The sequence below is a fragment of the Physeter macrocephalus genome, chromosome 21 (genome assembly GCF_002837175.3).
Source record: "Physeter macrocephalus isolate SW-GA chromosome 21, ASM283717v5, whole genome shotgun sequence".
Classification (NCBI taxonomy): Eukaryota; Metazoa; Chordata; class Mammalia; order Artiodactyla; family Physeteridae; genus Physeter; species Physeter macrocephalus.
Window position 1 is genome coordinate 28,113,225 of NC_041234.1, and position 20,794 is coordinate 28,134,018.

A 20,794-nucleotide genomic window follows, 5' to 3' on the forward strand; every position below is an offset into this window, starting at 1 on the left:
ATTTTGGTTAACTTTTTTAAGGTCTGAATTGTTTCAAAATGGAAAGTTAAAAAAGTGATCATATAGCCAGGGTGCTGTGCCTTTTTAGGAAAAGCCAACATACCAACGTCCATCCTTTCCTGGGTCCCATAGAGTGAGAGAAAAAGTGAGAAAACAAGCCCCTAGTTATTTGCACCTTTATTCTTGCTTTGGGGATCAGTTCAATACTGGTCCATCTTGAGAGGGAAATGAAAACCTGACCATGTAACTAGCGGGGTCTTCTTCACACCAGCCTCCATTGTCAACACTGTCTTGTTTAATGACAGCTAAAGGGACTCAGAACATCACAAGTACAGGAATGGAGATTGGAGAAAGAAAACTGTCCCTTTGATAATTATAATTTATTAAACATAACCATGCTTCCCAGAGACTCTTCTCACTCTTCAAAAGCTGTCAAATAGCTCGAGTAGAATGACTTTCTCTTAACAGGGCACAAAGGCCAGTGACTTGGGTACAGAATAGACAATGGAATTGATTGGTGGATAGAAAGCCAAAAGACACACATACACACAGAAAAAAAGCACAATCTTTTAAAAGCTCCAAGTCATTGGCTTTATTTTTACTGATTTCAGCATGGCGTGACAAAAATACATTATATGACTAAAATCAACTATTACATGCAGACATTTATCCTTTCATTCCATATATTCATTTTCTACTTTAAATCTGTTAAGTCATATTCATTTAAAATACATGTTTACTAACTAAATATCTCCAGTTCATATAACCAAGGGCTTATAACATCTCCTTTAAAAGTTATATTCCTTTATTATTGAGAATTTAATGGTTTAGATTGGTCTATTTTTTTTAATGCTTAGAGATTTAAAGTTATTTACCAGGAACAGACAAACAAGACATAATGTAAAAAATAGTTTTCCAGAAGCTATTTCCATCATTCTTTTCTTCCTTTTCTCCTGCAAACTGGTGGTTTATCTTTACAAGTTCTTGGTCATTCCATAAGAAAGCTGCTCTTCTTCCGGTTTCATAAAGAAGAAGCAGCTGCTCTTCTTCCGGTTTTTACCACTGGTGGACAGTGGTAAAAAAAAATCCAGTTTACTTAAATTCTAGAGTTCACTTCAGGGAGCAAACAATGGGGTGGTATACTGGGACAGAGTGAGACATATGGATTCTGGTGAGATTGAGAGTCATTCACAAAAATTACAGGGCTGTGGTAAAAGGAGAACAAAAAGAAACCGGGTTCCTGCTGGTGGGCAGGAAGCCGAAATGAGTAGGAATGGTGAGGTAGCAGGGCAGTGTGATGAGGCCCATAGGTGCTATGACTTCTGATAGTAAATACGAATAGAAACCAAATAATAATTACTAATAACATGTAGGTGACCAATCCTTGAGAGTTGAGGCAGAGAGAAGGAAGGATGGCATTACACCTGGTCTCTGGTTCATTGAGTTTCCCGGGCTGGTGTGTGACCATCTTGGTGAAATCATAACAAAATCATGTTTTGCTAAGGTGATCAACTTTCATGGGGTCCTTTCTCTGCACTCTGTCCAATGATAAAGCCCACTGGCTTATGCCACCTGGAAAAGTTATTCCAAAACAGTATAGGTGAAGCATTGATGAAAATAGCCATGAAGAACGTGTTTCCAGGTAGCCTGAAACCCAGCAGACAATGTAGCTGTTGCCCAACAAACACAGAAATCTACATTGTATGCCAGGTTCATGCCCCAGACCTGGATGTTGTGCCTGCAAGCCTTCCCACATATGATTTCAACATAAATGCCCCCTGCATTCAAGATTCCTGGCATTTATCTTCTCTAACACAGGGAAAAGACAACCACAAATCACAAGTGTACTGCTGGGATGTATTTACTACAAATGAAATTTCCTTAAATTACCACATTATTTTGAGAATGCCATTTAAAAGTCAAGAGATGAAAAAGATGGATGGATGGATGGATAAGATAGGTAGGTAGGTAGATAGATAGATGATAGATAGATAGATAGATAGATAGATAGACAGATAGTTTTGTGACCAAATGATACCTTCCACAGGGGAGGGAGAGAGAGAAAAAACAGATAAACAATCCACAGATAAAATATCCAGATTCCTCCCCTTTGTGGTGCTGAAATCAAATGCACCTCATTATTCATAAAACCCTGATGGTTCCCACACTCCAGCTAATAATGGAAGACTTACCACCCACCCAAGAACTTAATCCTGTGTGTATATGTGTGTGTAAATCAAGGTAAAGCCTTATTATTGAGTACTTCCCAATAACCTCACTCAGGACACTGTAACAGAAGGTAGAAGATGCCATCAGAGACCCAGTAGCCAGATGTAGCTACTGATTACAAAAGACAGGATCTACACTGGCTACTGAGCCATTGAGGGTACCTACACATTCCAGCAGCTAGATGATCCGCAGCCTTCTAGGGAGGGGCTCTGTGGAAGGAAAGAGAAGACATCAATCCTGGAAACTTATGTGGGAATGGTATTAGGAGGTTTCAGTTGCATATTTTCTTTATTGACAGTCTGACACTAACCCCATGTCTGCAGTTTAAAACAACCTCTAGATTTATTTACTTACTCAACATATGTTGTTTGAGTGATATTGAGGAAAGTACCAGATACTCTCTCAGGTGCTAGAGAGCCAGCAGCAAACAAAAAAGATGCAATTCCCTGCCCTTCTAGAGCATGCATGATTGTCTGTGAGAAAATCTACAGTTGATTATTTGGCATGTTTTTGCAGTAAAATGTAAAAAATATATATATATATATATATATATATATAATATGTATATATTTAATGTAAAAAATAATGTGTGTATATGTATGTGTGTGTGTGTATATATATATGTATATATATGAAAAACAAACAAACAAGCAAACAAAAAACCCAATCCACCATTTCATTGTGGTCTTGGAGCATTTTAGTCTGCCTTACTACACTTTAACTTGGGTAATCTAGCAATGATGCACATATGTACAATAAAGAATACTGTATATTGCAGTATATTGTTTCCTCTATAAACTGAGGATGATAGTTATTTCTACCAAGTTTCTAAAACACCTAGGAAAACTGCAAAAAAGATACATTACAAAGTATCCAAAGCAGCATCTCACTGGTATGTCAGTTCCAAGCTTTCCTCCCATAATACCATGTAGGTATAAAAAAGTTAGAGGATAGGTGTCTTCCTCATTGATTCATTCACTCACCCCAGAAATGCCTGCTGAGAGCCTTCTCCTTATTTTCTGCCAGGCACTGGTGATGTGACACTGAAACAAGACCCAGCACTCATGGAACTGAAAGGTGAAGATTTAAGGTGCAGGTAGGGAAAGACAAAAAGCAACTCAACAGGTACAGATGGTTATTTCCATTCCTTTTTCACAGTGAAAAGGAATGCTATTTTTCACAAGGCTTTTCACGAAAAGCCTCATTGCGGGTGTGACATTTGAGCAGATTCTTTGAAGGAGGAAGAGAACTGTGCACACACCTGTGGTGAGAGAACATGGCAGAGAGAGGCGAGATTCAGAACAAAGGCCCCGCCCGAAGTGGGAAGAAGCCTGGTGTCTTGGAGAAGGCGTTCTTATATTAGCATATGACCACTGTAGCCAATTATTGTTTTCCACTTTTAGGATTTTTTTTTTAGAATGTAAATGACTATGCAAGTCTGCGCCAAGTACACACATTTTAGAATCTGACCTTCCTATGAATTTAAAATGCTTTGGCTATCACTTAGAAAAGATTTAGGAAAGTTATCGTCAATTGGAAGAAAGTCTACACTTATAACTTTACATTAGTACAATTGGACTGAACATGAAGCTGGATGGGAATATTTATTGCCCAAAAAGTAGCTTTTAAAAAGATGTGTTAGGCAACATTGTAAATCAACTATACTCCAATTTAAAATATAAAAAAATAAATAATTTTAAAATGTGTTAAGTGTAAGAAGAGACAACCAGCTTTCTGAGAGCTCTAAATATATAAATTTCAAGGGAATGATTTAACTATTTAATCACAGGTGTCTAATTTTAACAGGGAACCCACTTGCCAAATTATAATAATAGTGTTTCACCAGGTGGTTAGCTCTTAGGAAAGGAGAAGGATGGAATTCATAAAGTGAAGTAGGTTTTTGTTTGATTGCTTGGGGTTTTTTTTTCTTTTTAAATATATTAAAAACAACTCAATCTATGAAGTATATTTTGGCATTACCTAAAAAGCCAGGGCATACATACCAAAGTAGGAAAAAAGACTGCTTAGACAGGTTTGGCTGAATCTTACCCTCAATATAAAATAAAGCATTTACAGAACATACAAACTTACATTTCATAAACCACTAAAACTAAATGTTCATAACTATTTTTATGAATAATAAGACTAACAGTTAAAGTGAGGCAAGGGTTTAGCTTGGTTAGTCTTAACACCAAAATCCAAAGGATTATCTTTTATAAATTTTGGTCTATATTCAGCTTAGAAGAATGGCATTTTTAATTCTCAAAGCTCACCCTATCTATCCTCTAAATCTTCCTAAGTCAAAAGAACTATAAAGTTAAGACAGTTTTTTCCCCTTACTTTTAAATTTATCTAGGTAATACAAAAAGGAAAAACTGTAAATAAAATTTTATTAAAGGTTACTCTATAGATTAGTGTCAACCACTAACCAATAATACATATTTTAAAGTTTATTAAAACAGAGAATATATAAGAAATATACTATAGCATAGACTATTAACCAATAATACATTTTAGAAGTTTATAAATAAGTCAAACTAAAAATGGCAAATTACATAATTCTATTATCTAACAAGAAGACAATTAAACCCCAGGGACGGGTGAAAGAATTATAACCAAGGTATTCAATGCTCAAGTCCTATTCACAGTACAAACAAACAAAACAAAGACAATCATAAACAAAAAAAAAACCCATCCATGCTGGCTAAAGACCATTTATTTGAGGTACACATAATGGGAAAGAGAGTTAAAAGGGAGGAAAAGACCGATTAAAAGTTAAGCCTGTTACCTGCTGTTGGAAAGCCTGCTTGGAACTGTGATAAGGACCATTTCTTGAAACGTTAACCTAGAATTTGAAGAGCTTACCCTCCGGAATGAGAACAGGGGCAACCCATAAATCCAACCAAGAAGTAAAGAAACCCACTGATGTTTAAAGCCAATCTAACATTCTCATCAAAGTTTCACTAGAAATTAATGAAATGCTGCTTTGTGGGTCATTCAACGAAAGGAAGAGTAGACTTCCCTGTCTTTTTAAGGGATTATCTGGATGATTCTATATTGCCTCCCCAAAGCATCTCTAACTTTAGAAGTTGTAGTTTTTGGAAAGAAATTTTGACCCCAAGCACTGTACGTGGCAGTAAATGAAGAGGGATGACAATTTCATAGCACTGCCAGAATCTTAACTTTACCAAGTCAAAATTGTAAAGTTTGGCTCTAGATGTCCCCTTCTAATCCCCATCCATGATTTTCCACATATTTTAGCACATGTACTAGCAGCCTTCTGGAACTAAATAGGAATATACGACAGCATATTTATGGATTTGACAGAACACACGCCAGTACATTACTTGAACAAAGATTTTACTTCTAACAAAAATTGCCTCCCATGGAGTAGATCCCATGTTAAGTGTTCTGACCACACATGCATTAAAATAGACAAACGGAAGCTATGCTAGCTGTTGGATATGTCTATTACCTGGAATGTGGTGATGATAATGGGTGTTTGCACATGTAAACGCATCAAATTGTACACATTAAATATGTGCAGTTCTTTGTATATCAATGATACCTCAATGAAGTTGTGTACAGAAAACAAACAAACTGCCTTCCACGTGGTTAAGAACAAAAAGTCTAACTCTAACTGTAGCCCAGGAAAGAAATGCACACATATATGTATACACAGTGTGCCGCGGAGTGAAATTATGCCCGAGGAAAAACCAACCTTTTAAATACAGGTGTCTAATTAAAGTATGTTCTTGTGAACTTGGATTCCTTTTGTGTTACGTTAGAGCATTTGAGCCAGGGTCTCACCATAACCAGCATGTGGTTGCAGCCTGTCCAAGTCTTGAATACCTGAGATCCTGTGACTACACTGACCAAAAACATTTATACCAGCTGATGGTCACTTGATTCTCATATCACTTATTTAGTAAATTGCTTGGGAAGTCAACTTGAAGATTGAGGTGAACGTTTTCTGAGATGTTCCTGCTCAAGACATTAAAAAAAAAATTCCCTGCCAGATAACTCTAGTCTGAACAGGCCTGGGAAGGGATGGGGTTGGCACGAGATCCTAAAACAAGCTTCTAAAGGCGAAACCACTCACAGCCCACAAAGACAGACTCAGACCGGTTTTTAAAAAATAATATTTAGCAATTAGGCACATGCCTTTAATCCTTCTCAATGAAAACCAAAATTTTTTAAACAACCATTGGATGAAAACATGAATCATTTTACTCACTAAAAGCCCTCAGAGAAAAAGGATAGTTTTCACTTAAGTAACTGCCTTTTTAAGGACAAGTTCCAGAAATTAATCGCACTAAATCCACGTGCAAATCTCTCTCTCTCTCTCTGTCTGTTTCTCTCAAAGAAACTCTTAAATTCTCTTCATACAGTGTTGGCAGTATGCAATAGTGGTGAGGAATTCATCATTGGAAAAAAACGAAATAAAATAATCTGCATTCTTCTACCAATGATAAGTAAAAAAAAAAAAAAAAAAAAAAAAAAAGGTATCAAAGTAAGGTGACTCTTTTCTGAACCTGTAAATAATAGAAAAAACAGCTCTCCCAAGAATCCCTGATACAGACTTTTAATAACAATTAACCCACTACTATTCTATATTACTGGGGTCCTTCTAAATTTGGTCTCATTTCTAAGCCTTGTGCTATTTTCTAAAGGCATTGACATCACATACGCCTAACAGTGCAGGTTTCATTTATAATCAAATCTCTACCAAGCCTCCGCTTTCACTACTATACAGAACTCCTTTTGTCACCAAATGTTCTCATAGTACAAAATTCTTCGTTTGATCTTCCTTGACACTTCCCATCAAGTTTCACTCAGCTTGGACTGAGGAGGGGCAAATCCTTGGCCTCTACATACTTCTTGCCTAGCTCCTCTTCGCCCTCTGCTGGGCCTGGCTCAAAGAGATTCTAGAAGAGTCTAGAAGGATTCTAAGGGGCTTTCCAGGAATGCTCCGAAAAGTTAGCTGCATGCTACTCAGGGCCAGCTCCCTGATCACTCAGTCTGCGTCTCAGGCAGAAACACAAGCCAAATTGTTCTTTAATTATTTGTTTAGAAATACATCTCCCTATAAGAATATGAGCTCTGTGAGGGTAAGGATTGAGTCCCGTTCTTTTGAGACTCCCCAGGTACTAGCAGGTACACTGGATCATAGTCATCTTTTAATAAATATTTGTCAAATAAAGAAATCTGAGTGATGTGCCTGGCACCTGTACTGATATTCTTCAAAAAACAAAATAACCTAAAACAACAGGAGACTATCTCCATTTCAGGAAAATTCTTACATTTCTTTATCCCTTAAACATTACTCACTTCCCATCTTAGTTTTATGGTACTTTTCTATAATATCTGTGGGTGTTTATAGGATCAAGCTATTTGTAAAAGAGGATATTTTCCTAACAGAAGTGCAGACTAGTGAAAGCACTCTCTCAAGGTGAACATTTCTATACAGTCCCCTGTAGCACAAGGAGAATAGCCTTGTAGCACAGAAGATGGGGCTCAGGAAGGCTATCCTAACTGCCTTCATTCCACAGGACAAGTAAACTCTGACGAAATGGAAGAATTGAGACAATTGAACAGGTAATGGTGGGGGCTGGGAGAAGAGGATAGAAGGAAGGACAAAGGGAACATCCATGGGTTTTACAATTTCCTTTGCTTGTGATGGCTATGAAATGAAGTATGTTGTGAGCAAATGAAGCCTCTTCCAAAAATCATACATGTCTACCAGCAGCTAACATTGGGCTTCAATTATTATGAGGTCTATGGTAGCGTGTTGATTTTTTTAAACATCTTTATTGGAGTATAATTGCTTTACAATGGCGTGTTAGTTTCTGCTGTGTAACAAAGTGAATCAGCTATACATATACATACATCCCCATATCTCCTCCCTCTTGCGTCTCCCTCCCACCCTCCCTATCCCACCCCTCTAGGTGGACACAAAGCACCGAGCTGATCTCCCTGTGCTAGTTAGCATGTTGATTTTTTAAATTATGCGGTTTGTGTAAATGGCTCATACCACAAAGGAAGAGAAGGGGAGACAGCTAACAGATACGTGTGAAGATTTGGAGGGGCTAATAAAAATGATTAGAAAATGGTGGAGTGCAACTAGAGATTATCATATTAAGTGAAGTAAGTCAGAAAGAGAAAGACAAATACCATATGATATTACTTATATGTGGAATCTAAAATATGACACAAATGAACCTATCTATGAAACAAACAGACTCACACACATAGAGAACAGACCTGTGGTTGCCCGGGGGGCTGTGAGAGGGACGGATTGGGAGTTTGGGGTTAGCAGATGCAAACTATTATATGTAGGATGGATAAACAACGAGGTCCTACTGTATAGCACAGGGAACTATATACAATATCCTGGGATAAACCATAATGGAAAACAATATTAAAAAGAATGTATGTATGTGTATAACTGAGTGACTTTGCTGTACAGCAGAAATTAACACAGCATTGTAAATCAACTATACTTCAATTAAAAAAATTTTTTTAATTTAACGTGTTGACCAAGGAAAAAAAAAAGTGGTGGAGGGCTAAATGTAGCATTTATCATACTTATTGATACTATCTGATGACCTAGCAGCTACAGCACCCACAAGACGTTTAGCAAGGAGGAATAAGATGAAAACTTGAATGGTACTTGTGTAACAAAGAGAAAATGGGAACATTGAGATTTATAGAGAAAGACTGTTCTGATATGTGTTAAATAAAGGAAAAGGGGGTAATTGGCTATTTTGAAACTTCTAGAGAATGCATCAAATATTCGCTCCCAGAGTGGGCGCCACCCAGTGGATGTGTGACCAGTTCGCCAACTGGTCGTAAGGAAACTAAAAGAGTTTCAGCGGTAATAACTCAGTACAAACCAAGGGCCATGAAAAGTCTTGCCAACAGCATTTTTCTCCACCTTCTTCTCACCTTATTAGTTGATGATCCCAGTGAAGGGTTTTTGACAAGGGATGGACAGTTCTGTAGAACAAATGAAAGTGTTCAGGGAAACACTATCCATCTAATTAAAAGTCAGATTCAAAAAAATAATGGAGGAAAATATCAAAAGATTAAGCTCTTGGCTCACAATTGGAGATGGATTTTTGAGATGGTCACAGAAGTAGTCTGGGATGGAAAAAGGAAAAGGGATACCAAAGAAGGAGGGCCACTGAAGAGAGCAAAGAGGAGAGATGTCGGTCAATACAGCCAAAAGGGAGTAGAAGAGAAGCCCAACACTCATTTACAACACACTGAGGCACTCATCAATGGGGCAACAGCTTCATGGGCATCCTCTGTGAACTAGCTAGAAAAGGAAGTTTACCAGATGGAGAAAACCAGAAGGATACAGAAGGAGTGACTCTCGGGAATTAAAAAAAAAAGTTAGAAAAGGTGAGCATCCGGAGTCCAAGAGAAAGGGAAGATTATTCATAGGCCTGGGCAAAGTCAAGAGATGAAGGAAGGAAGTCTTTCTTCCTGTGCGGGGTTGGGGGAGCAGAAACAAAACTACGGTTTATATTGATGGTAAGTAACACAGGGGAAATCTGGTTCCTCTTTCTGTGGGTGGAGAAAGAGGTCAGGAGAGGTACTTGGCACTGAAGGATAGTATAACCTTGAAAGGACTGGCTCAAAGAGGACAAGAGAATGTGTGCGTGCGTGTGTGTGTGTGTGTGTGTGTGTGTGTGTGTGTGTGTGTGTGTGTTGGGGGGGCTATAGAAGTCATTTTTAGTCAAAAAGGAATAGCAAAAGCCTCTCATTTAGAGAAAAGGGGGTCTATAAGGAGCTCAGAAATGAAGGGGAACCCTTGACGTCTAATGAGAACATACTAGATGTAACATGGCAATTCTAGAAGAGCAGTCAACCTCAAGAGCCCCACAAGACCAAGCTTTCCTGGGGTATCCAGCCTGTGGCTAATACATCCCATGTAGATGTGACAAGCCAGGAATGATCCCAATTTACTAAGTCCAGAATTACCTGCTCCCCTTCCTGACCCCATGTTCGTCCTCCTGCCTCCCATTTCTCGCTGGGAGGCAATGGCATCAAACCTGTTGAAATTTCTCATGGACAATTACTATTCATTCTGACACTCTCTCTCTTTTAAGTCCTAGCCTGCTTATTGAACTTTCTATAGTCTGGGGAACAAACTGTAAAGAAAAACAAAAGCCTTCCATACGATGATAATCCTTTTCACGCTGAGAGTCAAACTCATCTTACTACTGGAAACACTAAAAGTTAATGCAAACCCTATGCTGACACAAGAGAGTTGTTATGTACATCACCACTCTTCTTTCATGTCTGCCCCTATGGAGGCCAGGACGGGCCACAGAATCAGGGATGGAATAAATGGAGGTACTTAAAAGGGCAGAATCTAGAGGATTTGGTGGGAAAAACAAAACAAAACAAAATAAAACAAATAGGTATTCCCTAGATTGAGTTTCATACTCAGACAAAACCTTACAATCTTTGTATGCTCTTATTATTAAATCTCCTGATTTTCTAAGGTTAAATGAACCTCAATAAATTTTAAAATCATGAATAAAAAGTTGAGAAACTAGAATTCTCGAGACTCGGTCAAGAAAACACGTCATGCTTTGTTTTAGATGTGCCAGTAGGGACAGACAGAAAACACTTAAGAAAATTGTCATTTTACCAATATATCAAATAACAGGTTACAAAACAGCATTACCCAAAGTGTGTTCTTTGGAGTATTAAACGAAGAGATGAATCAAAAAACCCCACAGTTCTTGGAATCTATTAAATTTAGGAAGTGTTGTAGATGTACCATATGCCCCTCTTGAAGTTTCGATACAAACATGAAAGGTTCTGAAAGGTCCTGCAGGAGAGGAACTTATTTAATGTTGTTCAACCCAGCTTCTCCTGAACTTACTGAACCACAGAATTTTCTCCCTGTCTCCTGAAAATATGTTTTGTACTAGACAGTACTAAAGCCTATACTGGTCCCCGCACAGTTTATCACATACACTAGGAAGAAGTTTGGGTGGCCACAGACCTGTCAAGAATTCTGCTGAGGAAGCTGCCCCCAAACCAGGAATGTGAAAAGGAAGAGGGATACTGAAGACAGAGGGCCACTGAAAGCGACAGAGAGCAAGGACACATGTCAGTCAACACAACCAAAGGGAAAGGGGGTGCCGGGCATGAGCCAACCTTCTTGGCTAAGTAAACTCTAATGGCACCTGCGCCTTCAGCTCTATGCTGTTTCCTTTCACAGCCACCAGTATCCGTGGCTGGGACAAAACGAATGACTGTTGAGATCTTTTAAAGAAAAAATTAAAATAATCCAGCGCACCAGATTTCATTTATAATGAAACATGGCAATCTTGATGGAAGCCACGGTGCGAATAATGGAATTAAGCTCTCATGTTTCCTTGTTGGTTTTACAAAGCCACCCGCTCAGTACTGTGCCATCCGTAATCAGGCCGGATGAAGGCAATCATGTAGTAAATGTCAACACCTGCTGTGTATACAGTACTGTCCAACTATCACAGTTCTTTCACATCCAAGTCTTTGACCCTTACAACAACCTTGTGAAGCCTGTGGTTGTGTTATTATCTATTTACAGATGGCGAAACAGGATTAGAGGGGATCATTGCCATGAACACCTCATATACAAATAGAAGGGACTCTAGTAACTGCTTGACAAATTGATGAGCAAAAAGTCCAGGCCAAATACTCAATGACATGAGTTTGGGGAAGCAGCAAGGTGCCATGGGGAGAATGGTGACCTCTGCCTAAGAAGATGGGGGCTCTGTGATCCAGGCAAACAGCTTGGCTTCACTAGGTCTCAGTTTGCTCCCCAAGCAAATGAGGATAATACTTACCCTACCTATAACGGGATCTTTGAGATGACCCCACAAAATGAGGTTTATTAAAGTACTTTACCAATTTTCATGCATTCTGCAAATAGAAGAGATTTTATTTCTCTCACAGTGGTAGAATACGATGGTAGCATTTTCATGTCTTTGCAATCTGAACCCTGCTTCAGAAGCTTTAGCCCCCATCATACAGTGAGTGCTACAGTAGTTGTGTTTAAGTGCAAATGTTAATAAACCAGGGCTGGACCAGATACTTTCTGAACCACTTGCTTCAACACCTTGTAAACAGGAGGAACTAAAGCGATGGCAATTGTTACAGTTTAACTTTGGTTTCTCATCTGTACTAAAAGGTTACATTTCTATCCCCAAACCATTAAAACTTCATCAGTTTTTTTTTTCTCCTAAGAGATGCTAAGTTTTTATTTTGCCAAATAAGGGCATTTTTAAACCCCTCCATCTATAAAAATGCTCATTTTTTAAGGTTTTTTTTAAAATTAAGAACTAACACAATAAATTGCACATATTTAAAGTGTACAATTTGATAAGTTTTGGCATACTCATGCACCAATGAAACCATTACCACCAAGATAGTGAAATTATCCACCAGCTCCAAAGTTTCCTCATATCCTTTTGTAATCACTCCCACCTGCCCCCTCACAGCTCCCCCATTCCAAGCAACCACTGATCTGCTTTCTGTCACTATAGATTGCTTAGCATTTTCTAGAATTTTATATAAATGGAATCATACAGTATGTACTTTTTTGGGGGGGTCTGGCTTTTTTCACTTAGTGTAGGGTCATCTGTGTTGTTCACTATATCAGTAATTCACTCCTTTTCACTACTGAGTACAACCCATCATATGGATACACCACAATTGACTGATCCATTCACCTGCTGCCGGACATTAGGGTTATTTCCAGTTTTTAGCTATTACTTACAAAACTGCTGTAAACATTCATGTACAAGTCTTCATAGGGACACATGCTTTCTTTTCCCGAGGAGTGGGGTATCTGGATCAAATGGTAGGTGTATGTTTAACATTTTAAGAAACTGCCAAACTGTCTTCCAAGATGTTTGTACCATTTTACACTGACTTACATGTATTATGAGGGTTCTAGATATTCCAAAAACTTGCCAACACTTGGTATAGTCAGCCTTTTTAACTGCAGCCATTCAAATAGGTGTGTAGTGGTATCTCACTGTCTTTTTCATTTGCATTTTCCTAATGACTAACGATGTTGAACATCTCTTAATGTGCATATTTGTCATTTATATATCTTCTTTAGTGAAGTGTTTGTTCAAACCGTTTGCCCATTTTTTCTATGTTGTTTGTTTTCTAATTATTAAAAACCCCAGTTTTTTTTAACAGGTGGTACAAGACTGGTAACTAGAGCTCAATCAAAATTTTACATAATTCATGGGTACCCAAGAGGATAAAAACTTCACAATGATTATTTCCCAAAACCTATGCTGAACTAAAATATTCTCTAAATGTTATGACAAACTTTAAATTCTTCTAAAGCTTGAGAAGAACTTTATTTTTTATCAGTATTGCTGCTAAGTCTACACAAGTTCAGAACTTAGTAAAAAAGTAATTATATTTCCATGTATTCTACTAGTACCTAAACCATCTTAGTTCTTCCTCAGTGCATTAGCTGAAAATCACCAAAGTTTCTGTCTCCAAACCACATTTCACACTTTGTCCTAATTATATTCTAATCCCATAAGATCCCATTTTCCAAAAATAAATTTTTTATGTCAGACGTGTGCCTACATTCAAAAAGTGACGAAGGCCAAAACCTCTGTCACGTTGTTTGTGCAAACAGTCACAGCTAAAATGTGATTTGCAAGCATGAAGAAGAATTCTCCTTTAAGATCTGTAGAGCAGGCTGGATTTGAGGGCTGCTACGGGCTTTCCTTTGAGGAAAAGCAGGCCCAGTTCTGCTGTGCAGGGCCATCGGTTCGCAGTTCAATTGTTACAGTTGATGTGGGTTTCCTTTTAGATGCCTGGAAAATGACTCTGCTGACCACATCCACATTCTGAAATACTTTTTGAGAACTTGTAACCAAACTGCAGGAACTGACTCATTTTGCAGTGCCCAGCTACCACACAATCGTACCAGAATAGACTCCAGTCAAAAGTAGAAATAGCAAGGTCTTAGAACACAGGCAACAAATTGCCTATTTATATGGGGGAAGAAAGGGGGAAATCCCAGGGTGCATGGGGCAAAACGGCTCAAGCCCCAGGAGACCATGGGACGTGACCAGCCTGAGAGGAAGGATCGAACAGAACACATGACTTCATGGGCAATATATGTGCTTCCCTCAAAGCTAGAAGTCATAGGCTGATAGAAAAGGAACCTTAATGTCTAGCTCTCCACAGTCCACCTAGAAAGTAGATTCAGTTGAGAGAGATGTATGCAGGAGGATTTGCGGGGGAGATGGTGTCTTGAATGCCCATTCCTGAATTCCTTGCTCAGGAAGTCAGGAGCGTGCCCCTCATCTCCCAGGAGATGAGCAAAAATGGACATCCTATCAGGGATGCCAGAAAGAAGTCAGGCCAGAGCCCAGGGACACCAGGGCTTAGGACCAAAGAGATTTGCCAGTACCCTGAGGCTCCCCTACATCCTTCGTCATCCGTTTCTACATCTTTCTCAGCTCCCAACGCGGTTCATCCAAGTGGGTCAGCTTCCTCATGATGTGTGAACTCTCACTCCCTCTCTCAGTGCAGAGTTCCTACCTTAGGGGGAAGATGGAAAGGAGCAAACTAGGCCCTCCTCCACGAAACACTCTATGTTCCCAAGGTACTGATTTCTCCTCCCCACAAGTGAAACCGTCATTCTCAGTCAGTTTCAGCCAGAGGAGGTAAGGAAATCCGGTCCAGTTGAACTAAACTATAAATGACAAAAGCAATAACTCTTTTTCTGCAGGTGGGTCCCTGGCTAAAAGAGTATGAATGTTAACCCAAATGCATAACTAACTAGTCAGGCTAGGTCAGGCTAGGTGATAAAAGTTAGATGGGAAGTCTCAGGTGATGTAAAGTAAGATAAACCTGGACCATACCTCCAAAGAGCTACCAAGTCCCTGCTAAGCCCTGGTTGTTATCAGGCCTGGTGACATGGTCCAAGGTTGATAAAATGACCTATATATACATTTTATGTCTCACCTCACTGAGGCCATGTCTCTTAACATGTAAACTCCCAGATAACAGAAATTATACCTACCTTATACAAAAGGTAGGACTTTTAATATCAGATTATGAGAGTAAGAGAAGGACAAGGGGCTGCAATTCATTTACACCAATCAACTCTATCTTTAAGAAACTGCAAAAGTGTTTTTTTCCCAACTGGTCAACTGCTTTTATTTTCCCATGATCCCCCCTTCTGCCTCCAATTGTGAAAATGAGCACTGTGTGACACGACTTTTTAACCCGTATCAAACAATAAATTTTCATACAGAATTCTAAGAGGGAACCTATCAATTGATTGAACAGAAAACTAGGGGCTACAAAAACCATTTTGAACACAGAATTACTTAAAAACCATGCAGTTCAAAAGTCTAAACTATTTCTCACCAAGTATAAAATCAGCAAAGACACGCCCCATCAAAAGTGTGTTTGGGGCAAGTATAAATAGAATCGAAGCATCCCACTGCTAGAAAACTGAGTAACCCCACGCCTCTGAGGAATAGATACGACAGGAAAAAATTACCCACTTTTGGATCTTTAGCTGATAAGGAGTTGATAGCTCAACTTTACCTTTCTTTACCAAGGTTTTCGTATCATCATAATTTAAATGAAAAAAGTAGCATTTTCCCAAAAGAGTGCCCTGCACAACTTGTACACACTCTGGTCATGAGGCACAACGGGCTGGACTCCCCAGGTTCCCTGCAGAAATCACCTGTCCCTTCGGGACACCAGCCTCCTTCTCTTCTGTTATCGTCTCCCACCTTCTAGCAGCTTCTTACTATGGCCAACAGGGTCCTACACAATCTGCAATTCACTACCTCCCAGACCTCATCGACTACTTTCCCACGGGTATACCTCTGCACAAATATCACAACATGAGAGAGGACTCTCCTGTCAGCCCTAGATAAAGCAGCTCTTTCCCGGGCCCATGGGTACGACCTCTCAGTTGGACCAGGTTTTATTTTTCTCTCTAGCACCTTCTAATGCCTGGCATCTACTTATTTGTTCAATCACTGTCAGCCTGCCCCCTCCATGCAATCAGGGACCTTGTGCACTGCTGTATTCCCAGACTAGGAACACCATCTGGCATGCAGTAGGTATGATGCAATACATTTTTATAAAGTGAACATTTCCCACCTGACAGCTTTGCAATTGTTCTGCTACAAGCTTATGAGGTCTGGTTGGCACCTGGGACACTTTTTGTTAACATCTTATCAAATACCCCATACTTCAAGGGCCAGGTGGACAGGAGCTATAGGAGAGTGCTCACTTCCCCAGTGTGAAGAGAAATTAGGCAGGGGTTGGGGAAGAAAGAACAGTTTCTTTATACTCTCCCTGCTCCCCAAGGGTAGAAGATACAGGAGAATCTTTCAGAAAAGGTAGAAATTTACTATCTTTATCAACCTAACTTGTCACAAACAGTCCTTACTTGATCTAGCTCAGAGAGAAAGAGTCCTGAGATCAGGAGCCATTCTTTTAGAGGTTGAATGATTTTGTTTTTAAATTTACATTCACATTTCCTTCCATTGGGCCGTATATACCTACTGTTGATGTAGACTTCACATTTCATGCTAAAAGATATAAAGCATTTTCATCGCCTTTGTTGCTGTGGCCAAACCTGTATCAGAAAACACACAGACAAAGTTTGTGCCATTACAAAGAGTTTGAATGGTTAGTTATGTGTTTTTCAAAAACTATGCAAAATAACACCCAAGTTTAAATCACTGCTAAATCACACGTAAAGATGATGACCCTGTCTGCCTTGAGGAATAATATTCCTAACTGCAGCATGGTACCAAGTAACACTTCTTGAAGAGTTAGTAGTATAAACCCTCCTCCCTATCCTCATCTCCCCCAAAGAGAGGGTATCCCTCATTTTTCCCACCTTTACTTGGAGATATTTTCAAAAACTCATAATAAATTTAATCGAGGGCAGAACAGGACTTTTTACCTCCAAATTGGCTTAAATTCTATTTAAAAATGATTTCCCAAGACATCGTTGTGGAGGCCCTTGTTGTCTCTTAATTTTCTTCAGAGAAATGAGTCAAAAGGTTGGGGGAATTCTTAAACTGGATTTACTGACAGATTCCCTACTATGAGCCCTTCTTCCACCACCATTAAAAAAAAGAAAGAAAAACCATTTCTCTGCATTATTTTCCTGTCATGAGCCCTTTTCTCCCCCTTACTTTAAAAAAGAAGTCCGGCTGCCAAAGGAAGATGCTTAAAGTCTTTAATGAATGTCAGTCTGTGAAATGTGTCTTGCCTCCAAGATGGCAAAGGATCAAATAAAAGATGTAGTCACTAAGGTGAAAGGAACAAAGAGTGAGTTGGTAGTTACTCCTCCTTCCTTCCCCTAATGGACCCTCCACCCTGTCCTTTCTTTCATGTGTCTGCAGGTAGGCGTTGAATGAGTTACACGAGAATACGGATAAATGAATGAATGAATGAATGAAAAAACGAATGAATGAAGATAGATATGCTTAATATATCCTCCTATGGGCAGGCTCAGTCCAAGGCCAAGAGAATTTTTAAAGAGATTTCTAAGCACTCAGGACCCACGGGCTATGGTAACCTGCCCTTGCCTTCTAAACCAAATTCTTAACCTATATTTGAAAGAGGAGGAAATTCTCAAGGTGAATCCCCTTTCCCATATTCTGAAAATTAACTCCTCATCCAAAGGGCTTTACGCACATAGATGGCTTCTTATGATTCTTTACTTACAAATTCTGCCCCTCTAGATTACACCCAGAATGAGATGGAGATAAAGGAGAAAATATTAGTAATTACAGATTCTTATTCATTTTATTTTCTATGGATGAATGCTATACCGATAGAAGAATTTCCAGAAAAGCTGATGAAAGTGCATTCCTAGGACCCGAAAGCTCACATACTTCTCCCTTCCACCCCCACTTTCAAGTGAACACATCAGAGAAAAAAATAGGGGAAGTTACATGAGTAAATGTGTTAGTGCATGAGATCAACTGAAAACAAGGAATTCCCCTCTTGGACTTCAGTGGCCTAATTAAAACTCATAAAACACAAATGACTAAAACTGCTCCCAGCGATTTGTGTAATAAGAAGCAGAAAAAGTCAATTTTGTATTTCAATATTGAGAGGGCCAGGCCTGGAAGACGTGACACTTCGCAGAATAGAAATGAGAAGACCATTTCTGAGACTTTCAAGTTCAATCAACTTTTATTCTGCTTTTCTGCCAGAAGTACTTACCATCTGTACTGGTGACATCTTATTTGGATGTAGATTCTGGTCCCACAGCTTATCAGCTGAGTGGCCCTAAGCACATTCCTTTACCTCTCTGTGCCTTAGTGTCCTCATCTATGAAATAGGCATAATAATTGCACCAATGGGTTGTCAAGAGGATTAAACAGGTCAATGTGGGTAGAGTACTCACAACTGTGCCTACCCAGAACATGGGAAGTGTGCTAGAAATGGCAGCCACCATTATCATCACTGTTTTGCTTAATCTGGTGTGAAGAAAAACATACAGCTTAGAATGGATCCACAGGCTTTGAGACTAAACTGAAGTCTGTTCCCGAAAGGATCTGGGAAGGAACTCAAGCGGGTTAAGTACCATTATTCCAGGGATCACAGTATGTGCTTTACATGTGTTATCTCATGCCACAGCCCTGGAAGCTAAATACTGATGCTCCACTCTGGGGCTTATGGACATAAATGGGATAACTTACTCAGCTAGCAAGGGGCCAAGTGAGCTTAAAGCACAAGTCTACGTATTTCCAAAGCCTGGGCCTCGTAGGGGGCAAACACATCAATGGATGCTGTGAACAGCTACCGTCTTGGGGTCATATGAACCACTGTCACATACTTGATACTCACTGGAAAACGTCTGGATGTCTGGAGGTTTTATTCAGGTAATCAGAACTTTGAAATCACCTTGTAACGTTTTGCTGGGCCTGTACAAAGTCACTCAGTTTCTCTCATTGTTAAGAACTCTAGTCTCACTTTATATATTTCTCAACTAATTGAGAGAAATCAATGGGTTTTCATTTGAAAAGTCTTTATCCATCTGCTTCAAGAAAGGTGGGGAAAAAAAAAGAATGGTGAGAAAACTTAAGCTTTCTTCTAATACCACTACCAGCCATGGGCTTTCAGTAAAACAGGTGCTTAAAGAGAATTAAACTCTTCCAAGGCAGAAAGGGAAGATCATTTAAAATAAAACCTTAGGGACTTCCCTGGTGGTGTAGTGGTTAAGAATCCGCCTGCCAATGCAGAGGACACGGGTTCGAGCCATGGTCCGGGAAGATCCCACATGCCGTAGAGCAACTAAGCCCATGAGCCACAGCTACTGAGCCTGCACTCTAGAGCCCATGAGCCACAACTACTGAAGCCCATGCTCCTAGAGCCCATGCATGCTCTGCAACAAAGAGAAGCCACCGCAATGAGAAGTCTGCACACTGCAACTAGAGAAAGCCCGCGCGCAGCAACGAGGACCCAACACAGCCCAAAATAAAAATAAATTAAATAAATAAATTTTAAAAATAAAATAAAATAAAACAAAACCTTAGATTGCTTTTCATAATCAATGACTCCATCTTCTACCTTAAAGTAACCAGTTACACTTCGTTTTTAAGCAAGTTATTACTTTGTTAGATTGACCATTTAAAAGAAAGCAACTAGAAACTATTTTGCTATTAAAATATAGCTAAGAAAAACAAAATGTCTCAATTATATTGACTTAACAAAAGTATTTTATATTCAACTATTATATGCATCTAATCTTTAAGAATTTAAAGAAAAAAAGAATTTATACTAGAGCTAATCAATGAATTTGGTAAAGTAGCAGGATACAAAATTAATGCACAGAAATCTCTGGCATTCTTATACACTAATGATGAAAAATCTGAGAGTGAAATTAAGAAAACACTCCCATTTACCATTGCAACAAAAAGAATAAAATATCTAGGAATAAACCTACCTAAGGAGACAAAAGACCTGTATGCAGAAAATTATAAGACACTGATGAAAGAAATTAAAGATGATACAAATAGATGGAGAGATATACCATGTTCTTGGACTGGAAGAATCAACATTGTGAAAATGACTCTACCACCCAAAGCAATCTACAGATTCAATGCAATCCCTATCAAACTACCACTGGCATTTTTTACAGACTAGAACAAAAAATTTCACAATTTGGATGGAAACACAAAAGAGCCCGATAGCCAAAGCAATCTTGAGAATGAAAAATGGAGCTGGAGGAATCAGGCTCCCTGACTTCAGACTCTACCACAAAGCTACAGTAATCAAGACAGTATGGTACTGGCACAAAAACAGAAATATAGATCAATGGAACAGGATAGAAAGCCCAGAGATAAACCCACGCACATATGGTCACCTTCTCTTCGATAAAGGAGGCAAGAATATACAGTGGAGAAAAAACAGCCTCTTCAACAAGTGGTGCTGGGAAAACTGGACAGGTACATGTAAAAGTATGAAATTAGAACACTCCCTAACACCATACACAAAAATAAACTCAAAATGGGTTAAAGACCTA

The 20,794-nt window shown here is 39.1% G+C and overlaps 1 long non-coding RNA gene across 1 annotated transcript in view; it reads right to left on the minus strand.

Moving 5' to 3' along the window:
- Nucleotides 1–2,393: 2,393 nt before the first annotated feature.
- LOC102982529 (uncharacterized) overlaps nt 2,394–20,794 on the minus strand; it is a 26,606-nt gene continuing 8,205 nt past the window's right edge. The window contains exons 3-4 of the long non-coding RNA XR_448400.3: nt 16,810–16,882; nt 2,394–2,438 (exon numbers count right to left, since the gene is read on the minus strand). This is a non-coding gene — a long non-coding RNA (uncharacterized lncRNA). The remainder of the gene's footprint in view (nt 2,439–16,809; nt 16,883–20,794) is intronic.